The sequence below is a fragment of the Erpetoichthys calabaricus genome, chromosome 1 (assembly GCF_900747795.2).
Source record: "Erpetoichthys calabaricus chromosome 1, fErpCal1.3, whole genome shotgun sequence".
In the NCBI taxonomy this organism is placed as follows: domain Eukaryota; kingdom Metazoa; phylum Chordata; class Cladistia; order Polypteriformes; family Polypteridae; genus Erpetoichthys; species Erpetoichthys calabaricus.
Genome location: NC_041394.2, coordinates 67,279,193 through 67,299,775, shown reverse-complemented (window position 1 = coordinate 67,299,775; position 20,583 = coordinate 67,279,193). Strand labels below are relative to the sequence as shown.

The 20,583-nt window shown below is 42.5% G+C and overlaps 1 protein-coding gene across 4 annotated transcripts in view; it reads right to left on the bottom strand.

Moving 5' to 3' along the window:
• Positions 1 to 20,583, bottom strand: part of LOC114669385 (T-cell surface glycoprotein CD1b-3-like) — an 86,550-nt gene that overhangs the window by 22,828 nt on the left and 43,139 nt on the right. Inside the window, exon 1 of one of the 4 annotated variants that reach the window (XR_007936141.1) lies at positions 1,003 to 1,170. The exons of the other annotated variants lie outside the window; for them this stretch is intronic. The gene's annotated coding sequence lies outside the window, so the exon portion shown is untranslated. Of the gene's footprint in view, positions 1 to 1,002; positions 1,171 to 20,583 lie in introns of those variants that run through there. 4 annotated transcript variants of the gene reach the window in all.

Here is a 20,583-nt window from a genome sequence, read left to right as displayed (position 1 = left end):
GGCGATCGAAGCAAACAGGGGGCAAAGCCCCCTAGTTTTTCTAAAATTAACAAAATATATTTAACTGCAACTGTAATATTTATTTAGTTGATATTGGTGTAAACAAATGTTTTTAATCATATAAAAACTTTCTTTTAAAATATCTGAAGTGGTATACTTGCCATTCTTTAAGCCATTTGCAGCTCCTTTATTACAATAAAGGAGTAATAGCCGTTTATGTTTGGTTATGTAATTTAGGTGCAATTATTCCAAAAACCCCTCAGTGCAAAAGTGTTTAAATATGTAAGGTTAAGAATGGAAACTGAGGTGCTGTACCCAAACAAGACTCCCCAGGATGATGGATGGAAGAAGGAGAGGGAGATTCCTTACCCGGGTGGGAAGCCCAGGCAGATGGACTAGTGTCCAGGCCGGATATATTTGAAGTATCTTCCCTGACTGGGATAAAGGGGGACAGGAAAGGACTGTCGCTGGGGGCTGTTTATTCCACAATTTGGTTAAATACTGTATAATCATACAATTCAATGATGAGAATCAGAAAATATTCTATGGGAGCTTTGTGCTTGCACTTTTCAAGTTTTTCAATATTAGGCTTAATTAAATCAAATTAAAGACAGTCTCAAAGCTTTTTGCAATTGCAAACATTTTTTGTTTTGTTTTTATAGCACTAAGAGCAGAAAACACAGTTGTAAACAAGTATATTGAGTGAAAATAAAGGAGTACTTTAAACAGCATGTTCAATAAAGATACGGCACTTTGCTTGAATAGGATTTCTTTAACTATTATTATTATTATTACTGTAGATGAATACCAAATCACATTTTAGCAGCAAACAATGCAGGAATTTGAAAAATTTCAAATTGTTCCTAAACGTTTTCCTGCATTGAGGATATTTAATAAAAAGAAGTTGCCGGTTAACATCTTGACACTGTAATAAATAATAAAAAATAAAAACTTGCAAGTAATTTCAAATAAAAAAAAAATCTTAGTGAATTTAAAACTTACCCGCAAAAGATATTTGTAACCCACACATTATTCCAAGTACTTTAAGCCAAAACATATCTGAAAATTATAGCAAAAAACTTCTAAAGTTCTGAAGATATGAAGCAACAAACAGTGGAGAATATCACATATGACAGTCCACTTCCACACCCAGCTTGTGCTTCAGGTGTTTTAGTTTCTCACCGAGTGAGTTTGATATGGGCAGGGACACAAATAAACTTTATTCATGTCTTGACGTTATTCATTTCTGATGGTGACAGACACACAGACGGAGATTCCTTAAGACTGCATATCAAGAATGTCTAAAGGTCTTGTTTGTGAACATTCAATGTAGTGTTAAACAAAACAAACATTTTCCCAAGCCAAGCTCTGATGTTTTATTTAGTTTTAGTTAATTCTTCTGCTTTATGTCTTTCTAGACACCTTACCTGTGTTTGCTTCCATTCGTTACTGATTTATAAACTTAACCCTTGACAGTAAGTGTCTCATGTGCACTTACTCTGTAGTTACTCAGTTATTACCAATATTCTGTGTATTTTGTCATTATTAATGTATAGTTAGTGTGTACATCAAATACTTCTACTGTAGAGGTAAGTAGACAATCAAGTACAAAATAGGAATAAGAAATGAGTCGTCACCTAATCCCTTACATAAGTTATACAGTAATTTCACAGTAATCACACAGATGTACACTGCAGTTATGCTGATGTAATTACGGTGTACGTTGTAGCTGGGAAAATGAGGACACGGGACAAAGTCAGATGCTTGGGGTGCCACCAAGGCAAAATAAAATTAAAAGGAAAGTATGTGCCAACGTGTCTTTATAACAGTCTCTCTTCTCTTCTCTGGAATATCAATACATGCGTTTCATGGGTTAGTTCGGCACAGAAGTAAGGTCAATATCAGAATAAAACACCACCTACCAGGAGCAATCTCCTTTTAAATCATGTGGACTAGAAGAGACACGGCTTCCTTCACTTCAATACCCTTAAGGGGAGGTTTCTCGAGTCTGTGATGGAGAAAGGAGACAAGGCTATTAGCGATAGATAGCGCCCCCTCTCGTCCCGGAGTGGTACCACTTACTTCAACTGAACCTGGACAGTAACCCTCTGACGCACATCGGTGACAACATGTACTCTGAAAGCAGACACTAAATGAAAAAAAAGGTTTTCCAGGTGCTTTTCACAGGAAAAACAGAAGCTATTAGATAAATGACTTTTCTCCGCACAGAATACATGGAATTATTTTTGTCACAGCCATGCCGACAAAAGGCTTATTTTAATAAACTATATTTGATGGTGCAAATGTGTGCGATTTTGAACGTTGATGTATTGAAACTTATTTTACTAATAATACCCAGCTGTGTTATATGGGTTGGAGGCGGTGGCACTGACCAGAAAGCAGGAGACAGAACTGGAGGTCGCAGAGTTAAAGATGGTAAGATTTGCGTTGAGTGTGACGAGGATGGACAGGATTAGAAATGAGTACATTAGAGGGTCAGCTCAAGTTGGACAATTGGGAGACAAAGTCAGAGAGGCGAGACTGCGTTGGTTTGGACATGTGCAGAGGAGAGATGCTGGGTATTTTGGGAGAAGGATGCTAAGGATAGAACTGCCAGGGAAGGTGAAAAGAGGAAGACCTAAGAGAAGGTTATGGATGTGGCGAGAGGACATGCAGGTGATGGGTGTGACAGAGCAAGATGCAGAGGACAGAAAGATTTGGAAAAAGATGATCTGCTGTTGCAACCCCAAAAAGGAGCAGCAGAAAGAAGAAGACAACTGTTGATGCAAAAAACATATAGACAGGGCCGTTCTTAGGATTTTGGGGTCCCTAGGCAAAGGTACCTGTTGGGGCCTTGCTGTTTCTATCCAGATGAATGTATGATAATTATTTTATCCATATGAATACATAATAATTACTTTATCCGTATCAATGTGTAACAATTAGTGAGGTAAAGCTTATCATTTTATGATTATACTGTATATTATATATACCAGATTGAGAGGAACATGGCAAAGGAACCTTCTGACTAAAGCTAACGTAACATGTAAATCAAACCTTTAATGTAAAAATACCTTGCGTACTTTCATTTTTACAATGTCTTTTTAATTAACAATAAATAATAATAAGTTACATTAAGTGTGAATAATTGAGGGAGTCAATGACTTTGTGCTCACCTGATACTAATGCCAAGCCATTATGTTCGATCTGATGTGCAGACACCCTGCAGGTGAGGAGCATGATCTGCCCTCCCTTTGGGGCCCCACCCGCTACCCCAGGATCCACCGTCACTGTCGATGCTGCCTGTCGTCGCTGTTTGCTCTCTGCTCACATGTAATCATACTGATAATTCTCCAACCAAAAATTTGTTCTTCTGAAATATGGACCTGTAAGTTGTATTTGGTTACGGCTAAAAAAGGCTGGGCGAGGCCCTTTGGCAGTGGGGGCCCTAGGCGGTCGCCTACTTTGCCTATGCCTAAGAACAGCCCTGCATACAGCAGGTGAAGCGAAGCAGGTAGAGCAGGAATTAGATTTGCCAACCCTAATGTACCAAACATTTATGATTCAGAGGGTGTAACCTTATTGCAGAAAATTCTCTAAGTTGTAAATTTAAATTCAGAGCCATTCTGATGAATTGCAGTGAGTTGTTAGTGTGTTTGTAGACCAACACAGGATGGCGGTACTGTATGAGTAAATGCATCACATGCAAGCCACACATATTCGCTGTCCTGTTAACACCAGCTTGTATGGCTTGTTACATTTCTAACCCCACAAATTCCCCCAGATTTTATGCCCATCAACTCAAGCACATGGTGACCAAGCAAATGATCACAAAACTGTAGGCATCTGTGAGAATGCACATCAATGTCCATACTATAGCAGCTTCAAATAATCTCGTGGACAGTGGTCTTTTGGAGCCACCTGTTGACCTTCAGAGGCTTAATGGATTACATCACTGTAACTACCACCACTCATGTACAGGTAACCCTATCATCATTGGACCACATGGTTATATGGACCTGGATGAAATTCAGGTCTACAAAGTCAAGAAGTCTAGTGGTCAGAAAGGATGTAATTACCACCAAGTTCAAGCTGCAGCCACAGGGTGAAGATATTCCAGCTATTAAGGGCAACCCTATCAAGTGGCTAGGGAAATAACCTATAAGACCCTCTTGGATAACAAACTGAGAAGCAAGCAGAAGGTTTTTTGAGGAAAACTGAACTTCCCTGAAAGGCCAGACTTGTCAGTCTATGGCTTTGTCAATACAGATATAGCTGCTTTGAAATCCCTCCAAGCTTCATACAAGGGGCAACCCAAAAATAACAAGATTTCTTTCTGGATGCTGAAAGGGCGTTAGTTCCAACGTTTACCAGCTAGGAGCATGTACTTGACTTCCCTCTGCATCATTTGGCCAATCTGCGTCCTTGGGGAAAGGTCTGTAAGGTCAGTGTAATTTTTTTTTTTCTTGAGCCTCTGTTACTGTCTTTGTCGATTTTGTAATGGTGTGACAACCCGTGTAGTGGGAATTGGAATCACCACCCTACACTCTAGGTGTCTAGTATGTGTGACCGAGCATGACCAGGATGATGGTGTAAGACAGGGAGGCACGGACACAAAAAATGTTGTTTTTTTTTGAAAAATAAACTGGTTTTATTTACAGGTGCACTTAAACAAAACAAAAATAATGGCCTGCTGAATTTATATATTAATACACAGTCCAATACAACAAAGGACACACAAACAGTTATTAAATGGAGCCCAAAAATGGTGACTATATACAGTATTTATAGTGTTGACTGAAAGTCCCAAATGGAAAAGAAAACTGCATACCAACTAGTGAAAACCATATAAACACGAACCAAAATGAAGCTGTCTTCCTCCACAGTGCTCCAAGTCAGGAAGCTGCTCCTTCCCCTGACAGTGTATACAGGATTCACCAAAACAAAAATATTCAAAATACAGAAAAAGTGTATATACAAAACTAAACAGTGCACCAATAACCACAACCCAATAAATACCTCCACCAAAGTTAATCCAGAAATATATATATAGTAGAAAAGGCGCTATACAGGTGCCCGACCCGGCACAGAAGGACACAGAGGCATGTATAAAACAAGGACTTTTTATTTTTCTTCTTCACCCATGGGCGCACGTCTTCCCCGTGACCCACCGGCAATGCACAGTCCCAAAGGCACTCTTTTCCCCACAACAACAACAGCAATCTATTCTCCTCTCCCACCACTCCTCCGCAAGCGTAGTCCTCCTCCCGACCCTGGCTCCCCGAGTGGTGGTGGCTGGCCCTTTTTATTCCCCACCCAGAAGTGTTCCAGGTGCTTGATCACCTGGTCCTAATTGCATTTCCGGGTGGGGCTGAAGATTCGACCAGCCGGGCTGCAGACTCCATGCAGCTCCCCCTAGCGGCCATCCGAGCCCCCAACCAGGCTGTGGAGGACTCCATTTCCCATGGAGCCATGCGCCAGGCATGGGACCCGGCTGTCCTTCACAATATATATACACATATATACACAAGAAAAAATATTTACAATAAGCAAGGCACAAGCCGTAATGCTTGGTAAATTCAAAACGCTGTTCTACCAAGTACCTTTCTCTAAGACGATCTAGTCAGAAACAAACCCCTCTAGAGGCCATGACTCCCTTTTGTATTCGGCGCTCTCGCGCCGACCAATTAAAATGTCCTACGTCATCCCTCTGCAAGCACGCAATGACGAGAACGTGTCTGCAAGAAGTGGAGTCTCCTGCCCTCAAAAATACTATAGGAGTTCAAGCAGCCGGCGCGCGCGCGCGCTTAGCTGTGCCAGCTTTTGAGACGCAAACTGCGCTTCTGCCTTAAGTGAAAGTAAGCACTTTCCATTTTTACGTCCTTCCCCTGAGCTACTGCCCAGAAAACTACAAACATGGGATCCCTTTAGTAACCCACAGTAAACTAATACTATGACGCTTCACACTTTCTTTTACTTCTTTAGTGTTATGGGGTCGAGGGAGGCACACGCAGGAGTGGAGGACCGACAATACCATTCCGGCCAGTCAATGGCAAGATGTCTCTCCAGTCTACACGAGACCCACCGCAACACTCCCCAAAAGGCGCTAATATCATCAGGGAAGACATCTATCTGCATTATATAAAAAGGATAAAGGCAAGTTTCATTTCTTTACTTTTTTAACCTTTTTGTTTCTCAAACAAATGCCTCTCAGCACCATGCAGAGGACACTTAACTAATTTTATTTAATTACTGGTAATGCCAGTAAGGCACATTACCACACACCCTCCCCTTCAAGATTTCAGGTCATATGTGCGGGATAAATAATCTGCCACTAGATTCATAACATAACAACCATTCTATGATCTGCTCCTCACAAACTGAGGGCACCGTGGCGGATGTTAGCAGATTGCTGGCCAACCACAAGCGTTACCTGGTAGGTAACCACCCATACAATCAGATTGTGACGCAGACTACGAATGCCGTGAATATATATATATATATGTATACACAAGAAAAAATATTTACAATGAGCATTGGTAAATTCAAAACACTGTTCTACCAAGTACCTTTCTCTAAGACGATCTAGTCCAGGGGTCTGCAACCTTCACTATCAAAAGAGCCATTTTGCCCCTCTTCCTCCAAAGAAAAATAGTCTTGAGCCGCAAAACATAACACAGCTTATAAACTTTTAAAAGTTTTAATCTTTTTTTAGATTTTACATGTTACAACCACGGAATACAACAAACAGAAGTGCAGTGTGCATGTGTAGGCCTACTTTGAAATAAATTAAACTGAACTATGCAGGCCTATTTGAGTCCTTCCTATACCTGTGTAAAATTAAAATAAAAACTAGCCCACTTTAATATAAATAAAACATTTAGCTGTAGCTTAGCAGCTTTAAAAAAGTAAACATAAAATTCCATTTCAGTGTGCTCTCATCCTCTTCAGGTTTCCCTCTCAGCCAGCAATCAACTGAAGCACCTGAACATACAAAAAAATCTACATCAGCTCCGGGTCTGAAATGAATGTGTTTTTTTTTTCTGAAAAATAAAAGCCTATTAAATGCTATTGTTCTCACTTGTTTAATGTGACTTCTGTTTCTAAAGTTCACTGCAGATCATCTCTATGTCGGGGCTGTACGATGTGACTTTGTCCTTCACACAGGACTGCAGGCTGTCATGTGTGAGGCGGGAGCAATATATGGACTTTATGAAGTTCATGCTTGAGAAAACTTGCTCACATAAGTATGTTGAGCCAAAGATGGACAGGACTCCAAATGCATATTTTTTCATGTTCATATACGTTTCGGGAATGGCACTCCATGTGTCGAAAACAAGTTTGTCGGGTTTGGGGAGGTTTTCAATATCACTCCATTTGTGCTCTTTAGCGAGAGTAGCCTTCTGACGGACGACTTCTTCAAGATCCGCTATCAGGCATTTGAACTTGGACACCCATAAATCTTTATCTGCTATGTCGCCCAGTTCAATTTCTAGATCGGGCTTACTTACTCACTCCTGTGAATGCGGATGTGTTCAGTAGGGATGGGTCGATGTCCAGGGGTGTGACAGGGAAGGAGAGAGTGTTTTTTTCCTTTCTGAAATCACTGAATCTTTCTCTAAATGCAGCTTGCACTGCAATAATTGTACGGTGGAAATAATCACAATTTATGTGATTGTTCGCTTCTTTGAACTCTCTCAGGGAGGGGAAGTGAGAGAGCATACCTTTCTGTACATCTCTGGCAAACACTGTCATCTTGCGCTCAAACTCCAAAACATCCTACGCTAAAACATTTAAAGTCGGAGAATAGATGCTCTGATATTTTTATGAATGATTCTTTCATGTATTCTCCGTCTGTGAATGGCTTACCGATCTCTTGAGCTGCCACAAAACTAGCAGCTGTAGTTGACTGTGGAGAAGTGATCTACTTTTTGAAAGTATGTTTGCAATGTTCAGCTTTCCGTTGCAGTTCCGAAATTGCTCTCTTTCGCTCATCTTCACTTGGGTATTTTTCAGTGAATGCTGAGTGCTTGTTTCGACAATGTCTTTCAACATTACATTTTTTGTTGTTCGATAATTTATCGCCACATATTAAGCACACTAGTAAGCCAGCGTCATTGGCGGTGAAGGCAAATGCTTCTGTCCACGCAGAATTAAACTCTCTATTTTCTTCTGAGATTTTTCTTTTTTGGGATTTATTCATGGTTAGTGCAGGGGTCGCACACTCCAGAAGCCGCCTGCAGGTACAGGCAAGGGCTATAGACATAGATGTGACGCATATTTTACTTGACAAATTATAAATAAATAAATAAAAATAAAAATTAGATGTTAAAGTGTATAACAGTAGTAGTAGTAGTAGTAAATAAACATATATATATATATATATATATATATATATATATATATATATATATATATATATATATATATATATATATATATATATGGTTGAAATAGTTTACTGTCAAATCATTGCAAAGAGTACGCGACACATGTTTCGCCCTCATTCTGGGCTCATCAGGCGTACACACTCCACTGCACTCCCTCTCGGGAATCGAACCTATAAATACAAATTAAATTAAGAAATTTGTTGGGATTAGAGCTTAAAATAACAGCCTGACATCCCGATCATACTGAATGTGGGTGGAGTTGTCGGTGTTTGAGGGGTGGAGTTTTGAATATAGATGAAAAAGGAGGAAGTTTTTGTTTTATGTGTTGTGTTGGCTTGTAGCGGGTCTCTCTCTTGGTGTTGGTCTCTGTTAACTTGAAAACAAGCACCTAATAAGTATTTTCAATAAAGTTAACTTTGGAGCCTTCAAGTCTTCTGTGTCGCTCCTTGCTGAAAATTAGGACAAGGGAACTCAGGGACAGGGTTTTACCCCAGAGCACGTGGCTCTGGCCCTGGAGCTTCACACCACTGAACACGATGAAGGAGAAGCTCCCCTGCGTCACCCAGACCACGGTCCAGAGACAGACAGGAAAGGTAACACTGGGGGCTAGTCCGGGATTATTCCTGCCGGCACTGGTGAGTGACACGATGCTTGTAAGACTGAAAGAAACTTGGTGCATTCTCTCGGTGGAGTGTGTAACTAGAGGATTTTAAATGGCGACAAAACTCAGGGTAGACGCTGAACTGGAAGCAGAGTTTTCCAAAGCCACCTCGATTAGCACCAACCCTTTTAGGACATCGCCCACGGAAGACGAAACTATGTACCACCGTTTTCCACTAGTAAATTGGGAGAAGAGTGTCGAGGATGGGATTGTTGGACGCGAACGTAAACGCCATTGTAACCCTTTCGTGCACACGGCGCGGACTGATCTCCGTGAATGTGCGGACTCGGTCGCTATAAAGCCTGGACTGTTTTGGGAAGAGTATTACTCGGCGATTCGACCGCATACTTCTGGAACCAGTCCTTTTATTTCGTATGTGACTAACGCAGATACTTATGACAGCTGGATCGAGACTCAAGTTTCATACAGAGGACGCCATGCCCAAAATGAGAAAACAAGCCAATCCACTGTGGGCGTGTCTAATGTGCCTTGCGCTACCGTGACTTGTGGCGCTGCCTGTATTAACCCTTTTCTGTCTGACAGCTTCCAAAGTTTTACAGAGAGCACACCTATGAACGCTATGCAGCGCTGTTCATTAAAGAGCAGCACTAGGGACCCCGGGGGAGTCCTGGATAAATGATCACCCTGTGCTGTCGTGTGATTCAGTTGGCCAGGTACAGAACAAGGTTCTTTTCTGTGAAGGCGATGGGTGTGAATATTCTCTGCAGGGGCATGGGAAGCCTGCAACATGTAGCCAGCCAGCACAACATGAACAACATGATATTTTCTGTGATAGTGGGGAAGATGAAGTTTCTACTTCCATTGAAAGGATCCCAGTGCTGAGACCTGGACAGTTTGATGGTTCTGGCTCCTGGCGGGAGTTTTTGTGTCGATTTGAGAGCTGTTCTAAAGCTAATAATTGGTCAGGAAAAACAAGGCTTGATCAACTCAAGTTCTGTTTAGTTGGAGCTGCTGGAGCAGTGATCCATAAAAATCCCCGATCAGAACAGTGGGATTATAAGTGTATTGTTGAGGAGCTAGAGGGCACTTATGGGCCGTCTTCAGGACATGCTGTGGCAATGGGAATTGAACTGAGACAAAGGGTTCGTAAACCAGGAGAAACTTTGCATGTACTGCAAGATGACATTTATGAGAAAGTGTCAATTGTGTATGCAGACCGCTCTGAAGCAGAACAGGACTTAATTGGGGTGGAGGTATTTACGAATTCTGTGGGTGATGTTAGCCTGGTACAGAAGCTGCTGGAAGAGAGACCACGCACATTGGCTAAGGCTTATGAACTGGCACATAGGTATGAGACTACTAAGAGAGCTGCTAGGAGTGTAACTTAGCTCATGCAAGGGGGTGTGCACAGCCAAGTAGATCGAAAAGCAAGGACAGCAGTTGTACGTGAATGTGTTTTCTCACAGGGGGGAGACAAAGGGGAAGTATTCACCACACCTTCACCAAGAAATCAAAGGCAACCGAACATTAATTGGCACCAAATTAGATGTCACAACTGTTCCGGCATTGGACATATGAAAAGAAACTGTCCATCTCCTAGGGCAGTACTAGAACCGAGGGTGATGTTGGAGACATCTGTTTCTACTGGTTCTAATGAAGAGATCAGGACTCCAGGTGTTTGCAGTCTGAAAGGTTAAGGTTCTGAAATGTGTATTCAATTACTAATTTACGATAAGGAGGTTCATGCACTGTTAGACAGTGGAGCTCAAAGGAATGTACTGCCCTTGTATTATTTTGAAGCTCTCAATGCTGATGTTAAACCCATACTGAGAGATTCAGTAGTGCAGTCACTACAGGGCATCAGTCATAGAAATATTACTGTACTTGGGGAAGTCAATTTGCCTGTTCAAATTGGTACCCGGACTGTGGACGTAGATTTTCTTGTGGCTGACATAGCCACAGAAACTGAAGCCATCTTGGGTTATCCCTTTCTAGAACTGTCCAAGGCACGCCTGGACTTTGGTAGCCGAAAAATTGTGTTGTTTGGTGAGCATGTGCCTTATTTTAACCCCCGACAACCATCTAAGCACCATGCTGTCCTGATAGCGCACTCTGTTGTACGAGATCCTGGACGAGAATATATTGTGCCAGGAAATGCACATTTACGAGAATCCACTAAAGGCAATGTAGTGTTAAGCCCCACTAAAGGATTCATAGAAAAATACAAACTGCTAGTAGCTAGAGTTGTAGTTGAGACCCACCAGTCGACCCACATTCCTATTAGGATATATAATCCTGGACCAGCAGCTGTTACAGTAAAGAAGGGAGCCATTGCAGGGTTTCTTCAGGTAGCTGATGTTATACAGCACAGTCCTTCTCTAGTTGCACCACAATCAAACTGCTCTGTCAACTCCACTATTCCTAAACACTTACAGACACTATACGTAGAGCGTTCTGCTGAGCTAAATGCAGAGGAAAGACATGGTCTAGCTCAGCTTCAACAACGGTATAGCGACGTCTTTTCAACAGGTCCGGATGATTTGGGGCGTACCAGCCTTGTGCAACATGACATTCAGACACTGCCTAGTAATCCTGTTAAACAACTGCCACGTCGTATGGCACAGGATAAGCAACTCAATGCAGACCAACAAATACAACAAAGCTTGGACTCTGGACTCGCTCAACATAGCAATAGTAGTTGGGCCTCGCCAATAGTTATGGTCCGTAGAAAGGACCAGACATACCGCCTCTGTGTGGATTACAGAGCTCTGAACGCGCGTACAGTTAAAGATGCATACCCATTGTCCCACATCCAAGACACCGTAGATACACTGTCCACAGCCAAATGGTTGAGCACCTTGGATTTGGCCGCGGGGTATTGGCAGGTACAGATGACGCCCAGGGCACGCAAGGCAGCAGCTTTCTGCAGCAGAAAAGGGCTCTTCGAATGGAATGTCATGCCATTTGGTCTGTGCAATGCCCCTGCGACATTTCAGAGATTAATGGATCGTGTTCTGGCTGGCATGCAGTGGGAGACCTGTCTGGTATATCTGGACGATATTATTGTGTTGGGGAAAGATGTTATGGAAATGCTCGGGCGACTGGGACAGGTGTTTGACAGATTACGGCAAGCCAATTTAAAGCTGAAACCAGCTAAGTGCTGTTTGTTCTGCAGACAGGTGGCTTACCTTACCTTGGGCACATTGTTTCAGAGCACGGCATTGCCACAGACCCCCGGAAAATTCTAAAAGTTCATGAATGGCCCCAACCTACCAACGTCTCAGAGGTCTGCCAATTTGTTGGCTTGGCTTCATATTACCACCGCTTTGTGAAGGACTTTGCCACCGTAGCTCATCCACTACATGAACTCACCAAGAAGTATGCCTGTTTTCATTGGACTAAGGAATGTCAGGAGGCATTTGAGAATCTAAAGAGACTACTTACTACCACTCCCGTTCTAGGATATCCCCTTGATGATGGTGATCTTATTCTTGACACAGATGCTAGTGCTTGTGGAATTGGGGCCATTCTTTCCCAAATGCAGAACGGGGAAGAAAGGGTGTTAGCCTATGGGAGCAGAAGGCTGTCATCAACAGAACAGAATTATTGCACCACGAGAAGGGAGCTTTTAGCCGTTGTGGAGTTTACCTCTTATTTCCGCCAGTACCTGCTAGGAAGATCCTTCATAGTCCGTTCTGATCATAGCAGCCTGTGTTGGCTTATACAACTGAAGGATTCCGAGGGCCAGTTGGCAAGATGGTTTGAGAAACTTGCTGAATACGATTTCCGTGTGGTCCATCGGCCTGGACGCCAACACTCCAATGCTGATGTCTTATCAAGAAGACCCTGCCGTATTACCTGCACCTGTAAGATACCTGTAAGAATCTTCATCGGTAAGAAATTGCCTTCATCAAGCTGTCCAGTGCAATTTGAATGACGACCTAGGAAAAGAAAACCCTGGGGCTATAAACCCGGAGCTTCCGCCAGTGGGGGTAGAACTACCTGTCACTTTCGAGTCTCTGGTGAGAGAAATCGATGATGATGAGCAAGGTGAGAACAAAAATATTAATTCGTCTAAAAAGGGTGTGGAGAAGATTCATCATAACCCAACAAGCCAGTTTTGTTCTATGGTTGGACAACTGAACAACTACATGCTGCCCAAATGGCAGACCATGACATTGCCCCGGTGTGGAAGTGGATAGACAAGGGAAGAGGACGTCCTACATGGGAGGAAGTTTCGCAGCACAGCCCAGCCACCAAAACATACTGGAGCCAGTGGAAAAGGTTGTATATCCGGGAAGGCATCCTACTGAGACGTTTTTACTGCACTGAAGGCACTGAGTTCTATCCCCAGATTGTTTTGCCCCATGAGCTTCGTACAGAGGTGTTGAAGCAAATGCATGATGGCCCAGTTGGGGGTCACTTTGGAGTGGAACGAACTTTAGCACGTTTGCAGACCAGATATTATTGGTACCAAATGCGGGAAGACATAGCACTCTGGTGTCGCACATGTACCAACTGTGCAGCTAAGTCACGACCTTCAAAGTGACCTCAAGCACCTATGGGGACTGTTTGGGTTGGAGCACCCATGGAAAGAGTTGCCCTTGATTTGATTGTCCCCCTGAATGAGACTGCAAGGTATAATCGTTATATTCTGGTAGTACAGGATTATTTTACTAAGTGGGTTGAAGCTTACTCCCTACCAAATGATCAAGCTACTACAGTTGCTGAAGTATTTACTGCAGAATGGGTGTGCCGTTATGGAGTGCCATACAGTCTACACAGTGACCAGGGTTCCAGTTTTGAATCTGAAGTATTCCAACGGATGTGTGGATTGTTAGGAATTGAGAAGACACATACTACTCCATTCCGACCCTAATCAGATGGCCAAGTAGAACGATTTAATGCTACTTTGCAGAAAATGCTTGCTACAACAGCTGAGCGTTGCCACTGGGACTGGGACCTCATGACCCCATACGCCATAATGGCTTACCAAGCCACAAAACACAGTTCGACTGGTTTTACACCCAATATGATGCTACTTGGACGAGAAGTAACAGAACCTATTGACATTGTTGCTGGCTTGCCCCTAAAGTATGATCAAGATCAAACCCTACCACAACATGTGATTCAGCTCTGAGAAAGATTGGAGCTCGCACATCAGATTGTAAGGGATGCCCTAGGACAGTCTGTAGTTCGTGCTAAGAAACAATATGATAAAAACATCTGTAAGGTTCAGTACAAGATTGGGGATGCTGTCTGGCATTTGGTGAAGGGAACCCGAAGAGTAAAGAAAAAAGTGCGGACGTTCTTGCCATCTTTTGAAGGACCATATTTTGTTCTCGGTCATTTAGATGATCTGTTGTATCGCATTCAGAAAGGCCCAAAGACAAAGTGGAAGGTAGTACATTATAACAAATTGAAACCATACCACCCCTGCACCCCATTAGATAATGGCTGGGTCTTTCAAAGTGCGGAAACATGGAAGCCCACTGAAATACTACCACCTAACCTTGATACAGACCTTGCTGAACAAGATTTTGATTTATCAGCGCTGTTTAGGAATCCTACCCTGGAAGGAGGAGACGAGAGGGACGTGGACCTTGATAATGACAAGACTTGGAGCCCATTAATTCCAAATCAGCCTCCTCTGAAAGCCACCTTCGGTTACACAAATGAAGATAGGCACCCTACTAATGGGGGTAGTGCGGAGCTGCAAAGCATGGAAGAGAGTATCTTCAACTCTCCTTTAAACCCACTACCCACCGCGAGACCCAGAAGAATAAGGAGACCTCCAAACAAACTTGGTGAATGGGTGGCCCATTGAACTAAATTGACAACTGTTCTGTGAAAACTTTTTCTTGTTATTTTTCTTATATTCATATGTTGAAATGTACTCTGTTGCAGAGAGAGGAAAGTTATGCAATATAGGAATCTATATATATGTTACTTAGGTTATGTTTGTTTTTCTTAGTGCTGGAATGGTGCTGTTATTCACCATCCAGCATTGGGGGTAATGTTGGGATTAGTTTAAAATAACAGCCTGACATCCCGATCATACTGAATGTGGGTGGAGTTGTCGGTGTTTGAGGGGTGGAGTTTTGAATATAGATGAAAAAGGAGGAAGTTTTTGTTTTGTGTGTTGTGTTGGCTTGTAGCGGGTCTCTCTCTTGGTGGTGGTCTCTGTTAACTTGAAAACAAGCACCTAATAAGTATTTTCAATAAAGTTAACTTTGGAGCCTTCAAGCCTTCTGTGTCGCTCCTTGCTGAAAATTAGGACAAGGGAACTCAGGGACAGGGTTTTACCCCAGAGCACGTGGCTCTGGCCCTGGAGCTTCACACCACTGAACACGACGAAGGAGAAGCTCCCCTGCGTCACCCCGACCACAGTCCGGAGACAGGCTGGCAGGAAAGGTAACAAATTGCCATTATTCATTTTCATGTTTTTTTTTTTTTCTCTCAAGGCCAAAGGGAGCCACTACAAGGAGGCTGAAGAGCCGCATGTAGCTCCAGAGCCATGGGTTGCCAACCTCTGATCTAGTCAGAAAGAAACCCCTCTAGAGGCCGTGATTCCCTTTTGTATTCGGCGCTCTCGCGCTGACCAATTAAACTATCCTACGTCATCCCTCTGCAAGCACGCAATGTTGAGAATGCGTCTGCGAGAAGTGGCGTCTCCCGCCCTGCAAAAATACCATAAGAGTTCAAACAGCCAGCGCGCGCGCTTAGCTGTGCCGGCTTTTGAGACGCAAACTGCGCTTCTGCCTTAAGTGAAAATAAGCACTTTCCATTTTTACGTCCTTCTCCTGAGCTACTGCCCAGACAACTACAAACATGGGATCCCTTTACTAAACCACGGTAAACTAATACTACGACGCTTCACACTTTCTTTTACTTCTTTAGTGTTATGGGATCGCGGGAGGCACACGCAGGAGTGAAGGACCGACAATATCATTCTGGCCGGTCAATGGCAAGACTGTCTCTCCAGTCTACATGAGACCCACCGCGACACTCCCCAGCGAAGACGCCTATCTGCATTATATAAAAAGAATAAAGGCAAGTTTCCTTTATTTAAACTTTTTTAACCTTTTTGTTTCTCAAACAAATGCCTCTCAACACCATGCAGAGAACACTTAACTAATTTTATTTAATTACAGGTAATGCCAGTAAGGCACATTACCACAAATGGCAGACTTGAAATAATAAAGTTTTTGCATCAAGTTCTGTTTCCTTTTGGGGAAAACAGCAGCAGAAGCAGTCACAATGCTTCTAGAGGCTTTCAAAGAAGAAGCTTTGGGCCAGGCAAGGGTTTTTACCTTAAAGTGCTTCAGAAATTGCGTGATGCAGTGTGGAGAAAATTACCCAAATTGCGGCAATCAGGTGAGTGGCTTCTGCATCTCAGTAACGCTCCCACCCACACAATATTGAGCGTGTGGCAGTTTCTCACGAAAAAGTGGATGACAACGGTTTCCACACCCGCCCAACCTCACCTGCTCCCCTACCAAATCACAGACTTTGCACCCTGTGATTTTTCCTTATTTCTAAGCATGAAGAGGGACCATAAAGAAAAGCGTTTCCAGGATGTAAAGGAGGTCATGAAACAAACGATGGAGGCACTGAAGGCTATCACTTTGCAAGATTTTCAGAACAGTTTTGAACAATGGAAAACGTGGTGGGACAAGTGTATTGTGTCTCAGGGAGAGTATTTTAAGGGTGATTAAATTTTGGAAATGTTCAGAGAAATATATGATTTTTTTTTTTAATTCTCGTTATTTTTGGGTCCCCCATCGTATCTGTTGGTGTCTTCATAAAGGTCAGATCAGATGCAGCTTCCCTTGTTGTCCATTAGTGTGGAGATCAAAGTAACAGAATGTAGGTTAGTCACAGCCTAGGGGTGAAAGAGTTAGAGAAGCCAGTGGTATGACAAGATCAGGACGCATTGGGGCGCTGGTGCTGCTGTAGCCCAGGACTTTAAACTTACAGGCATCGTTGTTAACATATGCACTCAAAGACAGGGACTGAGATCAACTCACTTTCATCAGAGGGGTATATCAAATACAAGATAAAGGACTGTAATGATCCAGGACGAGATGAGGAAGAGAGAAGGTGAGCAAGAACCATCTGCAAGGAGCCTGGACAATGTGGGACCATCCACCGAGGAAGATCTCATAGGCTGACCTATGATGGTTGGGACCTTTGTGTTTATCATTCCTGTTGCAGGCAGCCTATGATAGCCTCCCAGCCTCAGTGAAGTTGCACAAGTAGGGTAGGAAGGAGGCTCTATAATGCAAGCTGTGTAGTGGGTGGGGAGTTACGGCACAAATAATTCAATTTGGCAAAATGGCATTAAAACTGGAGAGACAAAGGAAATACCATAACAAAGTCTCAGACAATATGGGTCTTACAGCCCCTAGCATTTCTTAGTGGAGCTGACAATAACTTCGGAGGAAGACTGCCATAAGCCAGCAGAGAGAAAACGCAGCAAGTACCAAGAATAGATATATATATATATGTGTATGTATGTATATATGTATGTCTATATATATATCCATCCATCCATCCATTTTCCAACCCGCTGAATCCGAACACAGGGTCACGGGGGTCTGCTGGAGCCAATCCCAGCCAACACAGGGCACAAGGCAGGAACCAATCCTGGGCAGGGTGCCAACCCACCGCAGGACACACACAAACACACCCACACACCAAGCACACACTAGGGCCAATTTAGAATCGCCAATCCACCTAACCTGCATGTCTTTGGACTGTGGGAGGAAACCGGAGTGCCCGGAGGAAACCCACGCAGACACGGGGAGAACATGCAAACTCCACGCAGGGAGGACCCGGGAAGCGAACCCAGGTCCCCAGATCTCCCAACTGCGAGGCAGCAGCGCTACCCACTGCGCCACCGTGCCGCCCCTATATATATATATATATGTAGATATGTATATATATATGTAGATATGTATATATATATATGTATATATATGTTTCTGTATGTGTATATATATATATGTGTATGTATGTATGTGTGTATATATATATATATATATATATGTATGTGTATGTATGTATGTGTATATGTATATATGTATGTGTGTGTGTATGTATGTGTGTATATGTATGTGTATATATATATGTTGACATGTGTATATATATATTGTGGAGACTGGCTCGGACACAGACAGGCAGACACGTTCATGTCACCCAACACACGTTTATTATACATTGTACATATAGCAAAGTGCACAAACCCAGTGCCATAGCACCAATCACCCCTTCAAGTCCTGGCCACAACAACAATGCCTTTCTCTCTCTCTCTGGTCCGCCTCCACTCCTCTCCAACACGCTTCGTCTTCTTCCTCCCGACTCTCGCCCTGACTGGAGGGAGGCGGCCCCTTTTATATGCCCCGGATGGGCTCCAGGTGCATTCTCGGGGTCTCCGTAGCCACACCCCTGTGTGGCGGAAGCTCCCATAGTGAAGCCGGAAGTCCACCGGGTGTCCTTAAGTCTCTTCCCCCCAGCACTTCCCAGTGTGGCGGAAGTACTGAGGGCAAACGCTCCCAAGGCATCGGTGCGCCCCCTGGCGGTGACCACGGGCCCCTACAGGGTTGAGCTTCCAAGCTCCGTACCCGTGGTCCCCAAAACCACCAGGGAGGACGCCCCCTCATGTCCTGGAGGAGGCACAAGCCCTCCTCCACTCCTCCTGGGCATCCCGGCCGGGTATGGACACCCGCCGGGCACCACAAAATGTATATATATGTGGATGTGTATATGTATATATATATGTATATATCTGTATATGTAGATATGTGTATATGTAGATATGTATATATATGTATATATGTATATGTATATATATGTTTACATAACCTCTTTAACACACTACTTCTCCGCTGCGAAGCACGGGTATTTTGCTAGTTTGAGAATATTTTTTAAAATTCTTTTGGGTAGCCATCAGGGCTGGCTGCTTTCCCACTTTGAAGTGAGTTTATAGCATCTAGTAATTCTTAAAGCATCAATGGTTTATCCAATTACGCACCATTAAAATGATCTAGCTGTGGTATCTCTAATGAATCAAGTAAATTGTGTCTTATCTTCTTTAAACTGAGTAGAATATAAGGACTTATAATATCTCTAAATATGTTAGTGATATATTTATGGTTAATATGTTTATCTCCATCTATGTTGTTAATTGCTGTTATTGCATTACGGACTTCCTGCTTGTAGATTTGTTGGGCTAAGATCTTATTGGCCTTTTCTCTGTGTTCATAATAATGATGTTACAATTTAAAGATAAGCTGTTTGGTTTCTTTAGTAGAGAAGAGGCTAAATTGTGATTGCAAAACTTGTCTTTTCCTGTAGAGTGCCTTATTTGGAGACCTGGCGTTTTCTAGATCTATTCTGGTAATTTTGTGGAATAAATCGAATGCCTTCTTGGTTTTCAGTTTATTTTTGTGAGAAAGATATGAAATAATCTGTCTTCTTAAAAATGCCTTCAGAGTTTCTCAGAGTATACACGCTGAGACCTCTGAGGATGCATTTGTCTCAAAAAAATAATCAGTTTGCTTGGATATGAATTCCATACAGTTCCCATCAGCTAATGACGAGGTTAAGACGTCAGCTACAAGATGACTGTGTAGGATGCAGTAATTTAAGCTCCATGATCAGAGGGGCATGGTCAGAGATAACAATAGCATCATTTCACAGTGGGCAAAAAATAAGTATTTATGAGGAAATAATCAATTCTTAAGTAACAATGATATATGGGTGAGAAGAAGGAGTATGCACTTAGGTCAGGTTTTAAGAACCTCCATGAGTAAGATAAGTTATGATCTGTTACAAACTGTGTAATTATCTTTTGCACTATTGGATGTTAACGCCATTATATCTTTGTATTTGTCCAGGGGCCTTATATATTAACGGTGCGTACACTCAAAAATGTCATATATGCCCATTTCCATGCTAACATCGCAATGTATAAAAACTAAACTTGGCATAAAGCCACGCACATTCTCATACTAGCTCAATCCATTGCATACGCAGGTTTTCGGCTCGGTTTTGCAAACTGGCAGCACCCAGTGTCAAAGCAGTGCTATTGTTCCTGTGTGGTTTCCCTTTATTTTTTAGATTCACATCCCTGATGCGGCTTTATTAAATACACTGAAATTAACCGGATATCATTTCTTACTATCGCTTTTAAGTACAATTTCCTGAATGTAAACTTGAACTACAGTTGTAATATTGCACAACCTGAGCCACGTATGCTTTCATATTGTATATTTTTCATTGTTTTTTATCGTATTATTATTATTGTTGTTGTTTTATCATTTTATAGGAAAATAAGTTTATGGAGGATTTGCATATTGAATCTCATTGTACCATACAAAAACAATAAAGAAATTCAATTCCATTCAATAGAAGAGAGTGCATATTCACAGATGATGACGACTGGCTTCTAAGTCAATTTAGTAGATATCCAAGTGCTGTCTTCTTGGAGCTCTTGATATCATTTTTAAGATGAAATGCAGTAAAGTATGTTTATTACATTATACAGATAAATTGTTAACTTCATTT